Below are 20,202 nucleotides of genomic sequence, written 5' to 3'. Positions count from 1 at the left end.
TAACATTTCACTATGTTCATATACCATAGCTTATTCATTCTCCAATTTACAGGCATAACTCAATTTACATTGAGACATTACAAAAAGGGCTGCTACAAACATTTTTGAACATGTGGGTTCCTTTCTTTTTTCATGATCTCTTTGGATACAAACCCAATAGTGACATGGTGGATCAATGGGCAGGCAGTTTCATAGCCCTTTGGGCATAGTTCCAAATTGCTCTCCAGAATGGTTGAATCATTTCACAACTCCACTAACAATGCATTAGTGTCCAGTTTTCCCATATCCTCTTCAACATTTATCATTATCTTTTCCTTTCCTCTTAGCCAATCTGAGAGATGTAAAGTGATACCTCAGAGTTGTCTTAAATTATATTTTCTAATCAATAATAATTTAGAGAATTTTTTCATATGACTAGAAATGGCTTTCTTCATCTCAAAATTGTCTATTAGTATTCTTTTTCTATTTATCAATTGGATAATGATTTGTATTAATATACACTTGATTTGGTTATCCATGTATTTCAGAAATGAGACCTTTAATGAGAAATATTGGCTCTAAAATTTGTTTCTCTGCTTTCTGCTTCCTTTCTAATTTTGACTGCATTGGTTTAGTCGGTACAAAATCTTGTTAATTTAATGAAATCAAAATCATCTATTTTGTATTTCTCTTGTTCTTTTTTGACCATAAAATCCTTCCATTCTCCAAAGATCTGACAGGTAGTCTATTCTCTTGCTCTCCTAATTTGCTTATAATATTACCTTTTATGTCTAAATAAAGAGCCTATTTCAACTTCATTTTGGCATAGGATATTAGATGTTGGTCAATGTCTAGTTTATGTCATATTATTTTCCAATTTTCTCAGCAATTTTTGTCAAATAATGAGTTCTTATCCAAGAAGTTTGATTCTTTGAGTTTATGAAATATTAGATTATTATAGTCTTTGACTATTGTGTCTTATGTACCTGACCTATTCCACTGGTAACATGGAATTTTTCATCATCTTAACAAGAAGATACATACATGATTCAACTGATTAATGATCTCATGGGCTTTTCTAGTCCCTGTACTCTTGCAAGTCACAACTCATATATGTTTTCTCAATCTGTGTGATTCTTGTCCATGCCTTTCCATAAATTCCCCATAAAAGAAGCTACTTAATGTTCTAATACTTCTACTAATGTTTTGTGTGATTTAAAATTTCAAAACTATGTGACACTCAAGGTGTTCATCTGTCATGAAGGTCCATCTTTTTTTTGGGTCACAAATATTCTTAATGATGGATCAAATGATCCATAATGCAATAAAGCTTTGTCTTAATGTCTCAGAGACATAATAAGCAATATTGGGTCCTATTTTAGTATATACATAGGATGTTGGTTCATGTATCAAATTATTCCAGACCACTGGCCTTTTAGTTCTTGCATGTGATTTTTGTAGTTTTGGGATTTCCATCATTAGACTGCCAACCTTTAATATACTATATGCTATGACATCAGATAATCAAAATTGTTAAACATTATTTGTAAAATGGACTAAAAAATCTCAGAGATTTATTTTTTGTTAATTTTAGGTTGGAGTTGCTGTACCAGAAGATTAAGATTGCCAGAAGTCCAGCATCTGAGAGCATTATTAAAATCATGATTATATGTCAGTACTTAGCACAGTGTCTGAGACATAGTAGCACTTGATAAATGTTTGTTGACTGATTGCTATATTGAACTTTTCATTCCCCTTGGTTTAAATCCACTATTCAAAAATTTTGCATATTTATCAGATTTGTTTAGTGGAATGGAATGCAGTGAAAGAAAGTGGTCTGTTTTCCAATCAAAATCAATTGGACTTGGGCTAGACTTCCTATAGCACACTCCTTTATCAGTCGCTTCTTTTAATTCCTCCATGGCTAGCCCAAGGATTAGATATCCATCTTTTTTATATGATTGTATGGGATTTAGGCAGGGATCCATGACTCAAAGTATTCCTCCCTTAACTGTTCTGTAATGCCTGAAATTTCATCACTAGAGTGTCAGTCCTTTGGTTTAAGCCATGTAAGAACGTAGTATTTTGAAAAAAAAATGTATAATACCTGAGAAAGGTGATGCTTTAAGCATTTCTATTTATTTATAATCTAAACATGAATGCTCCATACTTAAGATTGCCTGAGAAATTATTTCTTTATTTAAGAAAATATTTAACAGGCAATAACTATGGAAAAAGCAAATAAAACCATCAAGAATAAAATTGCTTATATTAGGAGTTATCTCCAAGTCAATTGTTATACAATCAGACCATCAACATTTTAGAACTAAAATTAGAATTAGTTTTAAAAAGAGAATGAATAATAATGAACAAAGGATATGGTTTATAATGGAAACACTTAACCCTGAACTATTCAAATAAGTAATTAAAAATCAAAAATGGAAAATGGAAAACAGAGAAGACATGGATAATAATTTTATCCAGAACTTAAACAAACATTAATTAATTATTATAATCAGAAAATGAAAAGAACAACTTATTCTCAGTACATGACCAGAATGCCTTATTTTCTAGTACTTTGTTTTCAAAAATTCAGATGGTGTCCCTAATGAAATATAAAGGCAGAGGAGGAGATTCTCTTGCTTTATCTCATATTGCCATTATTTTTGTCCCATGACAAGCTGGTAGAAAGTCAGGGAAAGAGACCAATAGTAGTGGGCAGGACTGAGACCTTTGTGGAGGTTAATCTGGAATAGGGAATAAATCCTAGATGCCACTTTCTGGCACACAATGGGCACTATATAAAGACTTATCCTTTTCCCTTCCTTAACTTAACCCTTCCCATCCCTTAGATTTTTGTTACTGTTGTGTCTGACTCTTTGTGACCTCTGTGGTCCATACCATCAAATTTTTTTTGGCAAGAATACTGGAGTGGATTGACATTTCCTTCTCCAGTTGATTAAAGCAAGCAGAGGTTAAATGTTTTGTCATAGTCACTTAGCTAGAGAATGTCTGAGATTGGATTTAAACTCAGGTCCTTCTGATTCCAGGTCCAGTACTCCACTACTGAGCCATCTAGCTGATGATGTCTAGCGTGCCTTCCAAGTATAAATCCATGGTATTAATGCCAGTTTTGAAGTAAGAACCAGGATTAGATGGTGAAGACATCAAAGTTAGGTTGTCAGGTTGAATGATAGTTATGAAATAGACAAAGAACTAGAACAGATTAAGATCAGGTCTCAGAAAAACAGAGCAGGGATGCACAAAGCTCATGAGAACCTGGGAAAATAATATTATTTGCCACAGAATGGTGCTCATTTTTGGCGACTTGGCTCATGCTCATCATGTTTTCTTTTGACTGTTAAAAGGATTCATTTATTGATTTTATGATAAAATGACAGAAAGGGGCAGGAAAAATTAGAGAATCCAGTTAGAGAGGATGAAGGAAATAGAGAGGTGGTCAGAGGGAAAGGGAGAGATGGAGAAAGAGAAAAGGAGGGAGAGAAAGGGATGAAGAAGGAAAAGGAGAAGAAGAGAGTAAAGGAAATGGAGGGAGAGGGGGAAGAGAGAGAGGGAAAGGAGAGGTAGAGAGAAAGAAGGAGAGGGAGAATGGAGAGAGAAAGACAGAGAGAGAGAGACGGAAAGAGACAGAGAGACACATACAACCACAGACAGAGAGACAGGGGAGAGACAGAGAGAAAGAGAAAGACAGAGAGAGAAAGAGAAAGAGAGAAAAGGGAGGAAGAGAAAGGGGAAGGAGAAGAAGAGGGAGAGGGAGAGGGAAAGAGTCAGGAGAATTTGAATGTTAATCTAACTCCATTTAATACTTAATAGTTGTGTGAGCCTGGGCAAGTATCCTAAGCTTTTGAAATCTAATAGAGAAGTTACAAGAAAAGCATTTTATAAACCTCATAGTGTCATAGAAATATGAATTATTATTATTATAGTATATATATGTGAAACTGCCTGATAGGGTAGTGGACAAATAGGATGTTTTTTTACCTGGGGTATGCAGAGCAAGACTAGAAAGTTCAGCAGGGAGAAAACTATGGAAAAAACTCACCTTGTGTCATACATTTCTCTATTTCTGCACTCTGGTGCTGGGTTAGATAGAGAAATTCCTGGTTTGCCTATCTATTTAGATTGAAATGTATTTCAGTGGTTAAATTATTAGATTTAGAACCAGAAAGAACTAAATTTGAATTTTATGTTTGAGACTAGCAGTATTACTATCCATGGGCATGTCACAGGCAGCAGGTACTGCTATAAAATGAGTATTAGAATCCTAGTAATATCTCTCCCTTCTGGCTTGTTATAGGTTTAAAGTATATGCGCATAAGTTTGTTATGAGATTCAAATGAGCAGTCTATAAATGCCAGAAACTAAATTAAAGTATTATTATTATTATTATTATTATTATTATTATTAGGCTGTTATGACCCATAAGGGATCCATAGATTTTATGACTACCAAAAAGGTCTCTGGCACAAAAGATTAATATATCTTAGTTTAATATAATATCTTATTTTTAGAATGTAGCAAATTGGTGGCTCTGAGAAATTAATAGACTTTCCAGAAAGTAAGCTGCATACCCTGAATCTGAACCCAGAGTTTCTGGCTCCTATTCTAGTATTCTTTCCACTAGCTCATATTGGATCTCCTACTTCATTCTCCTTTGTATTGTAATTATCTTTGTACTTCTCCTTTTCACCGTTAGATTGCAAATTCATGAGAGCAAGGACTATGGAGAGTCTATTTTTGTATCCCCAGTGCTCCACACAGGATATATGCTAGATACTTCATAAATGTTAAATCCGTGAATATTCCCTCCCATAGTTCTAGAAAACCTCTTTCCATCTGATAGTCTAATCTCCCCTCAAAGAAATGAATTTGTTCCCACTCATTTTACATAGTTCTTATCTGGAAAAAACATATGTGTCCTTTTTTAATCTTTGCCTCTTAGGGGTTGGAAGACCTAATGTCTTTTTGTAAAGTTTAAATCAGTTTTCTTTATTTGTTGCTCTTCCTACTTATCTTGTTCTAGAGACATCTGACTATATAATTTTAGGGAATTTCAGGATAGACTGAGGCTGAGATGTTTCACTTCTAACATACTAAGCTTGATGGATAGCCTGGGGTTATAAAAACATAGCATGTTGTTCAACCTCCCAAGGCCTAGAGATAATTACCATACAGGGGCATGGGAATAATCTTACTGGTGTCATGGTGTATATTACCCAGGGATAGGGAAGAGGGAGGAAATGAGTGAAATCTGAAATTAGGCTTTGCCTAAGTCAGAACTGCTCTCCAGACTGTCCCCTAAAGTGAGCAGTATAACACAAGTCAATTCAGAGAAACAGTGTGGTATAGAAAGGAGAACTCTTCTCTTAGAATCAGAAGACCTAAATTTTAGCTCCATTTCCAATTCATAATAGCTGTGTGACTCCAGGCAAATCAGTCCTACTTATTGAGCCTCAGTTTCTCCATTAAAAACAGATTCATAATTAGAATGAATTGACCAGAGTTTTGCTCCAGGATGGCAGATTTAGAATGCTATCTTCACTTACAGTTCTTCAGCAATGTAGAAACACCAGAATTTTACACCTAATTAACAAGAATAATGAGTTAAAATAGCCTACCAGATGGTGGGCTACAGTTCGGTTCTTTCGTTTTTCTTTTCCCTTCCCCCACCAACCCATGGCAGACTGCCCAGCCCCAGTCTCAAACCAGACTTTACATGAAATCTTCCTCTTATTCTTCTATCCTATTTCACCCACCACCTGTCCCTAACTAAAGGTATGCTTTATGCTAATTGTACAGCTTGCAGCAGTTACACAAATTCAGAAATTCCTAAAGACGTTTGTAAAAAATTGCATAGCAATACTATTGCCTCTGATCACTTTCATCTGGGACAAGTTTATAGGTGTTACTATAAACTTAGTTTAAAAGAAATTAAATAAAATTTTTGTTAGTTTTTCTGAACTTGATAGTTATTAACAACAATGAGCATTATCATGTATCCAAAACAACAATAATAAAAAGTATTGGACAGAAGACTATGGATTCTAAGATGTACAATTTGCATACTTAAGAGAACATATTAATCACCAGATTCGTTTTAAAGATGTACTTCTTGTCTGTGAATTCTGAAAATCCCTCTCTTCTCAACATTTAAAAAATGTTTCAATGATTCCCCCCACTTCCGTTTTTTTTTTTTTTTTTTTGCATCTCTATTAATGGTCTCCTTTACCCTAACTCCACACTCTAAACCTTATTATTATGACAAATAGTCCTAGTAAAGCAACACATATCCCCAACTCAGACCATTCATCTCAATGGTATCTCAAATAGCTGAGAAACACTGTGCTAAGTGAGAGAGAAATAGAACAGTTAGACAATTCCTTCTCTCTCTCTCTCTCTCTCTCTCTCTCTCTCTCTCTCTCTCTCTCTCTCTCTCTTTCTTTCTTTTCAAAAAAAACCAAAACCTGTTTATTTTATTATAACTTTTTATTTACAAAATATATGCATAGATAGTTTTTCATCAATGATCCTTGCAAAACCTTCTGTTCCAAAATTTCCTCCTCTTTCCCCCCACCCTCTCCCCTAGATGGCAGGTAGTCCATATATGTTGAAATATATGTTAAATGCAATATATGTATACACATTTATACAGATATCTTGTAGCACAAGAAAAATCGAATCAAGAAGGAAAAAAAATCTAAGAAAGAAAACAAAAATGCAAGTAAATAACAACAGAAAAAGTGGAAATGCTATGTTGTGGTTCACACTCATTTCCCAGAGTTCTTTCACTGGGTGTAGCTGGCTCTCTTCATCACTGAACAATTGGAACTGGTGTGAATCATCTCATTGCTGAAGAGAGCCATGTCCATCAGAATTGATTATCATATAGTGTTGTTGCCATGTATAATGATCTTTTGGTTCTACTCATTTCACTCAGCATTAAGTCAAGTAAGTATCTTCAGGCCTCTCTGAAATCATTCTGTTGGTCATTTCTTACAGAACAATAATATTCCATAACATTCATATATCATAATTTGCTCAGCCATTCTCCAATTGATGGGCATCCATTCAATTTCCAGTTTCTAGCCATTACAAAAAGGGCTGCCATAAACATTTTTGCACATGTGGGTCCCTCTCCCTTTTTAAGATCTCTTTGGGATATAAACCCAGTAGTAACATAGCTGGGTCAAAAGGTATACAATTTGATAGCTTTTTGAGCATAGTTCCAAATTGCTCTCTAGAATGGTTCCACCAACAACGTATCAGTGTCCCAGTTTTCCCACATCCCCTTCAACATTCGTCATTATCTTTTCCTGTCATCTTAGCCAATCTGAGGGGGTGTAGTGGTGCCTCAGAGTTGTCTTAATTTGCATTTCTCTGATCAATAATGATTTGGAGCACCTTTTCATGTGGCTACAAGTAGTCTCAATTTCTTCACCAGAAAATTGCTATTCATATCCTTTGACCATTTATCAACTGGAGAATGGCTTGATTTCTTATAAATTTGAGTCAATTCTCTATATATTTTCGAAATGAGGCCTTTATCAGAACCCTTAAATGCAAAAATGATTTTCCAATTTATTGCTTCTCCTCATCTTGTCTGAATTAATTTTGTTTGTACAAAAAGTTTTTAACTTAATATAATCAAAATTATCTATTTTGTGATCGATAAAGATCTCTGGCTCTTTGGTTACAAATTTCTTCCTCCTCCACAGTTCTGAGAGATACTAACTGTAGTATGTTCTTCTAATTTGTTTATATCATTCTTTATGACAATGCCTTCTCTTAAGGAAAATTGCATGCTACTAGAGCAAAATAATGTATATAGAACATCAGACTATGAGACATGAACCCAATGGTCTTTAGGATATAGGGACAAGGCAAATGGTAATGTAGTTTTTTCAGTGTCTTTTCAACTAATCAAACATCAATTTCTGATGGTACCAAGGACTTTGACATTGAGAACTTTCTTTTCTGGATCTTTAATAATTACAGCTGTAGTATCTTGTCAATAAAAACTCTATGTTCTAGTCTTCCTCTTTGACATCAGCCTTAAAGTTTAGCAATATCCCAACAGTTTTAAGATGAAGTCTATAAACATGAGTTTCTATTCTTTTCTACTTTCATTTATTTATTTATTCATTCATTTATTTGTTTGTTTATTTATATATTTATTTGTCTATCTCTCTATCTATCTATCTGTTTGTTTATTTATGTTTGCTGAGGCAATTGAGGTTAAGTGACTTGCCCAGGGTCACACAGTAACTACTAAGTGTCTGAGGCTGGATTTGAACTCAGGTCCTCCTGACTTCAGGGCCAGTTCTCTATCCACTGAGCCATGTAGCTGACCTTCCATGTCATATTTTGAAGTGAATTTGTTGGATAAATATTTTGCAGAATTTTCTCAAAGTTTGAGCTCACTCTCCACAGGGGTAGAAGTGATATAGAGAATAATATATTCTGCTCCTGTTGTTTCAGGAGATATTTGTACTTCTGTTTTGGTAATTGATTCTAAGTGCCTGAATGATACTGTGGGTCTAATCACTGGCAACTTATATTAGGAAAAACTCACCAAAAAGAGGCTTACACCAATAGAACTACAGAAAGACAGAAAGAAATGCTAGGGGATACTTCTGGAAGCTAAAGGATGATTTAATGTTTCTCTGGGAGTTACAATAAGTCCAGATCTTTTTTAAAATTTACATTTTAATATATTTGTAGCTATATATTTTGCCTTCCTTGAAAGAATATGGTATTCTTGAGTTTGTTTTTTTTAAGTTTTTTGTATTAGCAACATTTAGCACATAGTAGGCATTTAAAATAAGTTATTTATACAATATATATATTTTAACTTTTTCTTTCTTTTTCTTTCTCTTTCTTTCTTTTTCTTTTTCTTTCTTTCTTTTTCTTTCTTTCTTTTTCTCTTTCTTTCTTTCTTTCTTTCTTTCTTTCTTTTTTTCTTTCTTTCTTTCTTTCTTTTTCTTACTGTTTTCACTCCCTCCCTTTCTTCACCCTCTTCCTCTCTCCCTCCCTCCCTCTCTTCCTTCCGTCCTTTCTCTCTTCCTTCCTTCTTTACTCCCTCCCTCCCCCCTCTCTCCTTCTTCTCTTCCTCCTTCATCTCCTCTTCCTCCTCTTCTTCTTCTTTTTCCTCTTCTCCTTTTCCTCCTCCTCCTTCTCCTCCTTTTCTTCCTTCTTCTTCTTTTCCTTCTTTCTTCTTCATTTTTATCATTATTCCTCATATTTTCCTTTTCCTTCTCCATATCAGAACAGGCACAAATATCCTTTATTTCTTCTTTCTTCTTCCTAATTCTCCTTCATTTTTAAGAGCTGCTGATTTACAGTTATCTCTGTGCTAGGTACAGTTTGAGAGGATGCTTGATGTAAATTATTCTCTAGTTAATAATTAAAGATTAAATACCATTTCAAATGCACTTTCAAGTATCTGGTAATATAGTGTTTAACAATCTATGAAATATGAATGGTGTAGCTGAAAGTGCCAATGTTCCATATGATTATTTCCAAGAGTTTGTTCTATGGCAGATTTAGGGTTGCTCTGGGGCATTAATGCATTACCTGTGTCCCAGGGCATTATGAGTCACTAATGTGTGACTTGTGTTCCAAGCTCCAGTAGAGCTTCCCACAATTGGTAATAGGTTAATGGCTGCTGGGTTATTCTTCAGAGTGCTGTGATCTATTTAATGAACCTGTTTAACCTTCTGAGGAGTTTTTAGTAATGAAAAGCCTGCTCTATCATTACTGGCAGACAGTGGGAAACAGATTGAGTCCCAGGTAATCTACAAAGGCATACAAAGCCAATAGCTTTTATGGCTGCCCCAGAAACTCTCAGCATAGTTAATAGGATTGATGGGAGCTTTTCAGGATAGCAGCCAACAGAATGGGAAAGCAACTGAGTGACGATGGCAATTTAATGGGGCTTTCTCTGAATCCAGTAAGAGAAAGAGAACCACTAGGAGATGACTTAGGAACAAAAATAGGTAGAAGGCAGGAGAACCTGACAGTCTAAATAGACTGGCTTTAAAGTCAGAGAATTTGAGTTTTTAATTCTAGCCTTGCTACTTATTATCTGTGGAACCCCTAGATGAATCTCTTCCTTTCAAACATGCTTTTCTTATTCATAAAATGGAATAATTTCTGCTCTTCGTCCTATGTTCAACAGTAGCAGGGAAATTACTTCCTTGACCAAATCTTGCTGTTTCAGTTTTAGCCCAGGCTCTGACCAGGGCCTTGGCTAGAGTTTAGCACCATTTTTCTCCTTTATGTTATTGTCACATGAATTTAAGAAACATTGTTTCCCCAAGCCTCAGATATTAAATCTATGCCTTATGTCAAATGAGATGTCCATTTTTCCAGAGGGCACTCTTCTTTAATATATACATTTGGTTAGATGACCTCTCCCTATGCTTCTATATTAATGTGATTAAACCCAATTTTTAGAGAATGTAAAATATTCTTCATTTGCTGTAAATATACATGGAGAATCTATAAGCATGCTTCTGGAAATGGGTGGTGAAGGGACCTTTTCCTTCCCCACTTTAAAGTAGGCCTAAATATTTCTATTGGTATTTTGTGAAGTGATGAAAAGCCTTTTAATTGGTTGCTGAGCCTGAACTAAGTGTGCAAACAAGTGTCAACAACAGAAAAAAAATTATTCTTTCTTCCCTGATAGCCAGATAGGCAAGAATTACTATAGGCCTTCTAGGTTGGAGAGGTGTGTTGGCTTCCTTCCTCCTTTCCCCCTCTTCTTCTGTCCTCCTTTTCTCCCTCTTCTATCTCCGTATTTCTCTCCTTTTCTCTCTCCCTCTCCTTCTCCCTCACCTTCTTTCTCTCTGCCTCTCTCTTTTCCTCTTTTCTCCCTCTCCATCTCTTTCTCCTTATCTCCTCCTCCTCCTCCTCCTCCTCCTCCTCCTCCTCCTCTTCCTCCTCCTTCTCCTCCTCCTCCTCCTCCTCCTCCTCCTCCTCCTCCTCCTCCTCCTCCTCCTCCTTCTTCTTCTTCTCCTTCTCCTTCTTCTTCTTCTTCTTCTTCTTCTTCTTCTTCTTCTTCTTCTTCTTCTTCTTCTTCTTCTTCTTCTTCTTCTTCTTCTTCTTCTTCTTCTTCTTCTTCTTCTTCTTCTTCTTCTTCTTCTTCTTCTTCTTCTTCTTCTTCTTCTTCTTCTTCTTCTTCTTCTTCTTCTTCTTCTTCTTCTTCTTCTTCTTCTTCCTTCTTCTTCTTCTTTTACCCTCTCTCTTTCTCTGTTTCTCTCACTTGGTTTAGGAGGTCTTAGAAAGTCATGCTGACATGGTTCTCCTATTTCTCCTTTCTTTGTCATGGTGTGTGTGTGTGTGTGTGTGTGTGTGTGTTCTTAGAAGAATGAATGGAACACTTTTAAGATCCTGGGAGCTTTGAAAGGGAGAAAGATGCATCAGAGGTCTATCATTTGAGGTCCTTAACAGAATTTGCTTATAATAATATCATTTGTGTAGTCAGCTCTGAGGATTGACCTTCTTGACCCAATTTAACAGTAGATAAAGCTCTGAATTGTGCAGGTAAGGAACTTACTTGTCTATTAAATGATAACATATAGAAGTTAACTTGATGGGAAGTCTTTGAAAAGAGAAAAAAATTATTGGTTCAGGAAATAATGTGTTAAGTTTGGGGCTGGGAGAGAGGAATGTGTTGTAGCAATCATGTAAAGGTTTTTTTTTTAATTAAAAATAAATTAGATTTTTTCAATTATCTTTTCTCTATCCCTCTGCCCTTCCCTAATAAACAAAGAAAAGAAAAAGAAAATCCTTATAATCAATAAGTACAGTCAAATAAAACAAATTTGATATTGCCCATGACTCAAAATATGTCTAATTCTGCACATTCATACATCATCTGTTTTAGGAGGGAAATATTTTATGTTTGAATTAATTTCTCTAGGGCTCAAGTGTGTGAGTGAAGAATAGAGTATGTCTCCCAGTGAGAAAGATGTATTTTGGTCTGAGATATACTTTCTCAGTGTATGTCCCTTTTTAAAAGCTAGTTGATGATAACTGATTAAACAATTTTGGGGAGATATTGTTCAGTTGATATTTGAGTAATATAATGGATGAGAGTTTATTATGGATGGTAATAATGATACTTCCCAAACTTTCAGAGTTATCCCTAGAAACCTAAGGGAAGAAGTAGCTACCCTCTGGGGATCCAACCTGCTAGTTCAGGTGTGAGTCAGGATAGACCTATGTTACATAGCTTATCCTACATGGCTACTCTTAGGAAATGGTAGTAAAAGTAGCCCAGCCATCTTGAACTGCAATAACAGCTCTGTGGCAATTGTGGTCTTATCCCATAAGCTTGGGGAGCGGATTAGTATTACTTCAGATGCTCAAAATGATTGTCAGCCATCTAGAGGCACTTTGGATGGCTGCCAGTGGAAGTCAGGTGTCCTGTCTCATTATTGACAGAGAATTGGTTAGAGAATGGTTTAATTGTTGATATAATTGGTAGAGAATGGCTAAAGTGGTAGCCTGTTTGATGAATGTCATGTATGAACTCAACTTCTAGAAAACCTTGCCAATTTTATTAACTGATTGATGCTACTGAATACATGTAGGAATATGGCACCTATTGAGAGATATTTAAGATGGTTGCTAGTAGAAGTGGAGGTCTATTGTCCTGTCTGCCAGAGGAAAAGAGTGATTCTAGTGATAGCAGCAATCCACTCCTGAGGTGAAAGAACTAGTTTGGGGTCCAAAGTCTTGGGCTACAGGAGGCCTGATGAAACTTATCAGCACCTGGCTGATGATACCCAGGATTGTCAATCTGGAGATCATTCCTATTCAGAGCCTGTTATTCTTGCCTGGCAGGAGAAGGGAACAGTTCTAGCAATAGTTGCCTATGGGATCTGAATTACAATATCTGCTCTGCGACAGATGTGGCTTGGCCCCTTAGCATGTTAGTATAGAAGCTGAAACAATTCTTATCAACTGCATTTTAAATGGCTATTTATAGGAGCTCTGGAAACCTGTTTTCCTACCTTTGGAAATTGGGGAATTTATAGTGACTTAGTAGGTATGAGAAGGTGCTTTTTTCCTTTCTTTTTCCCTCTTAGTTGTATATGTTCTTTCTCCTCTCCTCAACTGCTGCTGTTGCGGTTTCCCAGATCTCAGGAAGCACTAACACCAAATCTAACCTCATACCTGCCTGGGGCTGAGGGAGAAATGGTCTCAGGGACAGATGCCATGGAGCTTTTCATATCTTGCTTATTACAAAACCTACATAGAGGGAAAGCCTTACCTTCCTCTTCAACAATGAAATGCTGAATGATATACATGTTTTCTTATGTGCAAAAAAGATAAGCTTATGATTTTACCGTTGTCATCCTGCTACCATCCTGTTGCTGAACATTATTGACTGCTGTACCCTAAAACCACCTGTTATGCTATCAATTCTGTATCTGAATCTGTCTATTTGTGTTGTCAAATGTGAGCTAAATAAAAGCCAGGATTTTCTTGCTTTTCTATTTATATTCTAATAATTTAATGTATTATTTTTCATTCAGGAATCAAATAATGTATATATGAAGCATTTTATAAGCATATATTACTATATTATAGTAAAAATACATCACATTTCTGTAGCTTACCACAATTTACAGAGTGCCTTTCTCACAATATTAAAAGATAGATAATGGATTATTTTTCTTATTTTATAGATGAGAAAATAAGCACAGAGAAATTATACAGCTAGTAATTGTTGGAGTTATATATATAACAGGAAAGCCTGAATTCAAGGCTCAGCTCCACTATTGATTCTTTGTGTTACGTTATGAGGGCAGGAAATTGGTGGCTATTGATTGGCGTATATTCACAGGAATTTTTTAGATGTGGTTTACAGGCTATCTCCTTCCTCATTTTGTTGTTACTCATTACCTGGTTCACTTTATGTATAATGGGCAGTCAACTTATTAATCAACCAGTAAACATTTATTAATGCCTATTATGCCAGGCATTGTATTAAGAGCTGGGCATATAACAGGTAAAAGATAGTCCCTTCCCTCAAGGAGCTTATAATCTGATGGAGTAGACAACATACAAACAGACATCTACAAAGTTAACTATACATAGGAAATAGGAAATAATTAAAAGAGGTCAGGCATTAAAATAAGGGGGGTTGGATAAGGCTTCCTGTAGAAGTTAAGATTTTAGTTGGAATATAAAAGGAAATCAGGGAGGTCAAAAGTTAGAATAAATGAGGGAGAGAATTCCACATATGGGAAACAGTCAGAAAAAATGCTCAGAACTGAAACTTATCATATATTATTTGTATTACAGCAAAAAGGTCAGTATCACTACCCATAAACCCAGAACAAGGAAATTCAGATAGAAGGAATCTATTCAGTAATTTTTCAGGCACATCTGATTCTTTGAGGCAACATTTTTTTTTGACAGATATACTAGAGTTGTTTGCCATTTCCTTCTTTAGCTTATTTTACAAATGAGAAAACTGAGGCAAACAGGGTTAAGTGATTTTTCTAAGGACACTGGGCATTGGTATGTCTGGGGCCAGATTTGAACTCATGAAGTTGAGTCTTCCTGATTCCAAGTTCAGTGGAATTAACTAATTATAAGAAAATTGGAAAAGTAAGAGGGGGTTAGGTTATGAAGGACTTTGAATGAGGCAATTGGGAGTTCTGGAGTTTACTGAGTAAGGATTGTGTATGACAGGGTCAAAATCTGTGCTTTAGGAAAATCACTTTAGTACCTGAATGGAGGATGTATTGGAGTGGGGAGAGACTAGAAGCAGGCTGACTCACTGGCAGATTTCAAAGGAAGGTCTGAGGCTTTTTACCATATTCTAGGGATGGACCAATGTATTACTCACTCTTCTCAAATGAGAATATCTGTAATGGGGGGAGAGAATACCTTTGGTTAATAGGGCAAGCATTTTATTGGGTATTTTTTTTACTGTGCTACTATTATATTAATTATTTCATGGGATCATAGATCAAGACCTAAAAAAGGACTTCAGAGGTCATTTAGTCAAACCTCATTTTAACAATTTCCTAATTGAATTGAAATTCAATTGTTTTCTCTGGTTGATTAAAGAAAAAGCAAAATATCATTGGCGATAGGGAGGATGGGGATGAGTGATGGTTTTAAAAGATGCGGTCCTTGGACCTTAGAGGTTGCTATTCTGGAAGTCCCATGGGTAGCAGATTTGGACAGAGCCCTTGGGATTCAGAGGTAAAGTGTATGGTTTTTTAAAACTTCCATAAACACTCAAATGTCTATTGCCTTGGCTAAGGATAAAATAAATTAATTGAGGTTCATCTTTGAGCCACAATTTTCTCAGCTTAAAATGAAAAACTACAAATGTTCAGTTCTAATGAGATATAGTCTAACGACCCTTTCAGCTCTGATAACCTGTATTTTAAGATCCCTTTTAGCTAGGTGGTACAGTGGATAAGAGTGCAGGGTCTAGAATGAGGAAAACTCATTTTCCTGAGTTCAAATCTGACTTTACTTACTAGCTGTGTGACTCTAGACAAGTCACTTAAGCATGTTTGCTTCATTTCCTTTATCTGTAAAATGAGTTGGAGAAAAAAAAATAACAAGCCACTCTAGAAACTCTGTCAAGAAAATTCCAAATATGTTAAAAGAAGAGTTGAGCATGACTGAAAAACCACTGAACAATAAAAATTCCTCCTATCTCTAACCTTCTTTGTCCTGCATATTTAGATCCCATGTCATAAACTCAGATAGCTTATATTTTATGTTATGAGGTCTCTTCCACAATTCTGATTTTCTGTGTTCCAAGGCACTTTGAGGTTCTGATAGTCTATGAGTCTATACTCTTTAAAAAAAAAAACAGAATAGAAAAAAGAAAAACAAAAGAAAAAAGAACATTGTCATGTGCCCAGCAGAATACCAAGGAGGATTAAAAATATATAACAATAAATTGCCAGTTTGAGTCTATACTCTTATAACATTTTATTTGATTATGACTGAATAGAGGAGTTGGGGATGGAAAGAGAAAGTCTTTTTGCCTTAATCATGTGGAATTGATAGGATCTTAAGATCAGTTAACACACTCATTTTAAATAAAAGGAAAATGAGAAGGAAGAGAAGAAAAATGAGATTCCCCAAAGTGAAAGTGTTTGACTCAAGGTCACAGAACTTAGATTTGAATGTATGTCTTCTGACTTTTTACACTACAGCATAGGTCTGTAACGTGGCAATCCAAATTCTAATGGAACAGCCTCTTATGTTGAAAAGAAATTATTTCACTGACATCCAATTTGAGCATGATTATAAATAGTCAATTTGACGGTGGTTTCAATACTATTGTCCTGTCAGATTTAATGGTAGATTTTCATTCCCAATCTATCAAAAAGGCAACAGGCCCTAACAGTGCTATCACCATCAACAAACAAAAATTACTGATTGAAAAGCGTTACTGTTGTGACAGTAACTCTACCTTTCCTCCTTTGTTATTAAAAACTTTGTGACATGACCCTTTTTTAGAACATTGCATCCTTAATGGTGGCACAAACCCAGTGTCCCATAGAATACAAGTTAATTACTAAGGAGGAAAAAATGTTGCTAAAAGACAGGAAGAAAATATTGCCTCAGAAAAGATTCACCTTACTGAAGAAATGCTGGCCTTCATTCTCCTTTTCATCCTGAGAGAATCACATAATCCCTGAACAAATAAAGTCTTGCTTTCCTGCCCATACAAGAAAGAACATGGGACTTTGATCACTTAATCTCCAGAGTATGGACTATGATGACCTTTTTTGAGACCCCCAAACAATGGTTTGGCTCTCATTGTCTCCAGGATATGGTGAGATGAAAGTTTTGATCTGGTAGTTCACAGAGAAAAGTTTGAGACCTACCTCTGTCAGAAACTAAACTGCAAGTACCTTCTTTAACCTGGGACCCAGATTCCTCATTTTTATGAGGAAATTAGACTATATCTCAAAGGTAATATGTAACATCAGTATTTACATAGGACTTGAGGTTTATGAAGCACTTTATATATGTTAAATGACTCACTCCCTAAAACAATGACTCACCCAAGTTCACTGAAGTTGAATTTGAACTCAAGTTTTTTTGACTCTAGACCCAGCACCCTATATACTGTGCTATCTTCCTTCCTTTATGATAAAGGTCATAGAATCATAGGTTCTCAGAGATGGATGGGATCTAAAAATATAACTATTCTGAATATATATATATATATATGAAAGATTCACTTAAAAATGTACCTGACCACTAATCAGCCAGTCCCCAAATAAAGCCTTCAAAGCAACTTGTGACATTCTTGAACAGGTCTCTCTCATGGTTGGGAAGCTTTTCCTTACATCACACTTGGAGGCCAAGCAGAAAACATTTAGTCCCTCTTTCACAAGACAGTTTCAAATGCTTGTAAATAATGAGCACAGATTGAGGGCGGAGCCAAGATGGAGGAGAAGGCACACTCAACTTTCTAAACCTCTCTCATATCCTTACAACCAATTATTAAATTCAGCCTCAAAAATAACATTTGACTGGTAAAATTCATGAAGATTGGAAGTGCAACAATTTACCAGCTGAAGATAATCTGGAAGATTGCCAGAAAAGGTTTGTCCTGAGTGGCGGGGAACAGACCAGTGCAAAGAGGGATAGAACTAGAGGCTAGCATATTGAGCAGACAGGGTGGCCTCCATGATTAGAAAATTTACAGAGATGACTCTGCCATAGGCTGACTTCTCTGCTTTGGTTGCAAAGCAGTAGACCAGCAGAGAAATTAAAGCCAAAGGTAGAGGGTACTTTAAAAAAATGCCAGAACCTAACAGGACCCCAAACCAGAAGTGACTTAGCACAGATCACAATACAGTTGTGCAGCTGCATTCTGTGGCATTAGGGCAGTCACAAATCTGCACAGAAGGGAGGCACAGCCTGGGGAAGCTTCTAATCTACTCAATGGGGGATCGGCCTGGGGCAATAGAACTTCCACAGCATGATTGTGCTCTCCTGGGCAGAGATACTTCCAGTGCTGTGCAGGACTATTCACTAGGCAACTGCTAATACCCATAGCCTCACAGCGGGCTTTTGCCTGGGGAAGTGACACTTTCGCTGCTCAGCCTCTAGTCTCAGGGCAGTGGCTAATCTGCACAATGGGGTTCTTCTCTAGGCACTTCTGAGCTCAGCCATGATACCCAGACCTGAGTTGTTAGGATTATTTCTAGGTGCTAAATTGGTTGTCTGATACTTAACAATTCTCTAGCTCAGAGTTCACACCTTTAAAGGGGTTCAAACCTTTAAAGGACTTTACACCTATGAAAGAGTTTGCTCATTCGTTTTGTAAGGAGTTCCCACAAACCCATAGAGTACCCACAAGCCCATTCTCTGGGAGGATATAAGGAGCCAACTTTGAGTGGAGGAGTCAGTGTGGAGTGAGTCAAGGGGAGAACTTCAGGGAAGCTCAAGGAGATTCAGAGCTAGGATTCAGTGGATTCGCAAGTCCAGCAGATTCATAAGTCTAAAGGAAAAGCCTGCTCATGGACTTCTGGGAGATTTACATCTAGGATTGAATTCTGAGAAATCCACAATCCCACAGTCTTGGAGCTTCAGAGTCAATATTCATTCCCACTTCAATCTTTGTGCTGGCTGGAGACATCCGGACAAGAGCTCTTGGGAACCCAGGAGAGAGGAAGGCCTCTGGAAATCTAGCTGAACCCCAAGTGAAGGAGATAAGATTTTGGAAGAGGATATGGACTTTAACTCCTGGCTGCATTTTGGTGATTATTGGAACTGAACTAAAACTAAGGCTGGCTCCAGACTTCTTGTTGGCTTGTTATATCCTCCCAGAGAATGGACTTGCGGGCACTCCATGGGCTTGTGGGAACTCCTTAAGGAACCAATGAGTGAACTCATTTAAAGGTTTGAACTCCTTTAAAGGTGTGAACTCTGAACTAGAGAATTGTTAAGTACCAACTTAGCATCTTGTAAGGATCCTAACACTGAGTCACTTCCAGTGGGGAACTTTTTCCCCTATCTCGATACTCTTTGCACTCTGTTAGCACGACAGCTATTGTTCATATATTTATTCCCACTCTGCAGAGGAAGCTGGTAACCTCCTTGCCCTGAAGGCAGATCCTACAGGCTTTAAAAAATGAGTAAAAAATTCAAAAGGATGATCAATAGCATTTATACAGAAAGAGATCAGGTTTTCAACCCTGAGGAGACTGATAGCAGACAATCTCTAGACAAAAATCACAAAAGGCATGTAACCTAGTCCCCATCACACAAATCTCTCCTAGAAGAAACTATAAAAAATCTTAAAAGAGAGCTAGAAGAAAAATGGGGAAAGGAAAGAGAAACTACACCACAAAGTAACAACTTCCTGAAATGTGAATTGGAAAAGGTAAAGAACTCCCAGGATAGTAGGATTTGTTGATTGGAAAGCATAAAGAACTCTCAAGAAAGTAGGATTTGTGAATTGGAAAAAGAAAATAATTCAGTAAAAAATTTTTTTGAAATGGAAAAAAAATTCCATAGAGCAAAACAACTCATTTAAAAACTCAATTGGACATATACAAAAAGAAGTTAAAAAAAAGCTAATGAAGAAAATAACTCATTAAAAATCAGAACTGAACAAATAGAAATGAATGATTCATTGAGGTATCAAGAATCAGTCAAGCAAAACCAAAAAAATTGAAAAATTAGAAAAAAAGTTAAATATCTACTTGGAAAAACACAGACCTAGAAAACAGATCTAGGACAGATAATCTGAAAATTATTGAATTTCCCAAAAATTATGATAAAAAGAGAGCCTAGATACTATTTCACAGGAAATCATCAAAGAGAACTGCCCAGATGTAATAGAATCAGAAAGTAAAAAGGCATTGAAAGAATTCATTGAACACCTTCTGAAAAAGACCCTAAAATAAAAACTCCAAGGAATATTATGGCTAAATTTCAGAACTATCAGACTAGGGAAAAAATATTACAAGCAGCCAGAAAAAAACAATTCAAATACCAAGGTGCCACAATAAGGATCACTCAAGACCTGCCTGCCTCCACATCAAAGGATCAAAGGGCCTGGAATCTGATATTCCAAAAGGCAAAAGAACTTGGAATGCAGCCAATAATAAATTATCCAGCTAAGCTGAACATTTTCTTCCATGAAAGAAGATGAACATTTCATGAAACAGATGGATTCCATTTGTTTCT

This window comes from Sminthopsis crassicaudata, chromosome 2 (genome assembly GCF_048593235.1).
Source record: "Sminthopsis crassicaudata isolate SCR6 chromosome 2, ASM4859323v1, whole genome shotgun sequence".
NCBI classification, from domain to species: domain Eukaryota; kingdom Metazoa; phylum Chordata; class Mammalia; order Dasyuromorphia; family Dasyuridae; genus Sminthopsis; species Sminthopsis crassicaudata.
This window is presented reverse-complemented; position numbering follows the sequence as displayed.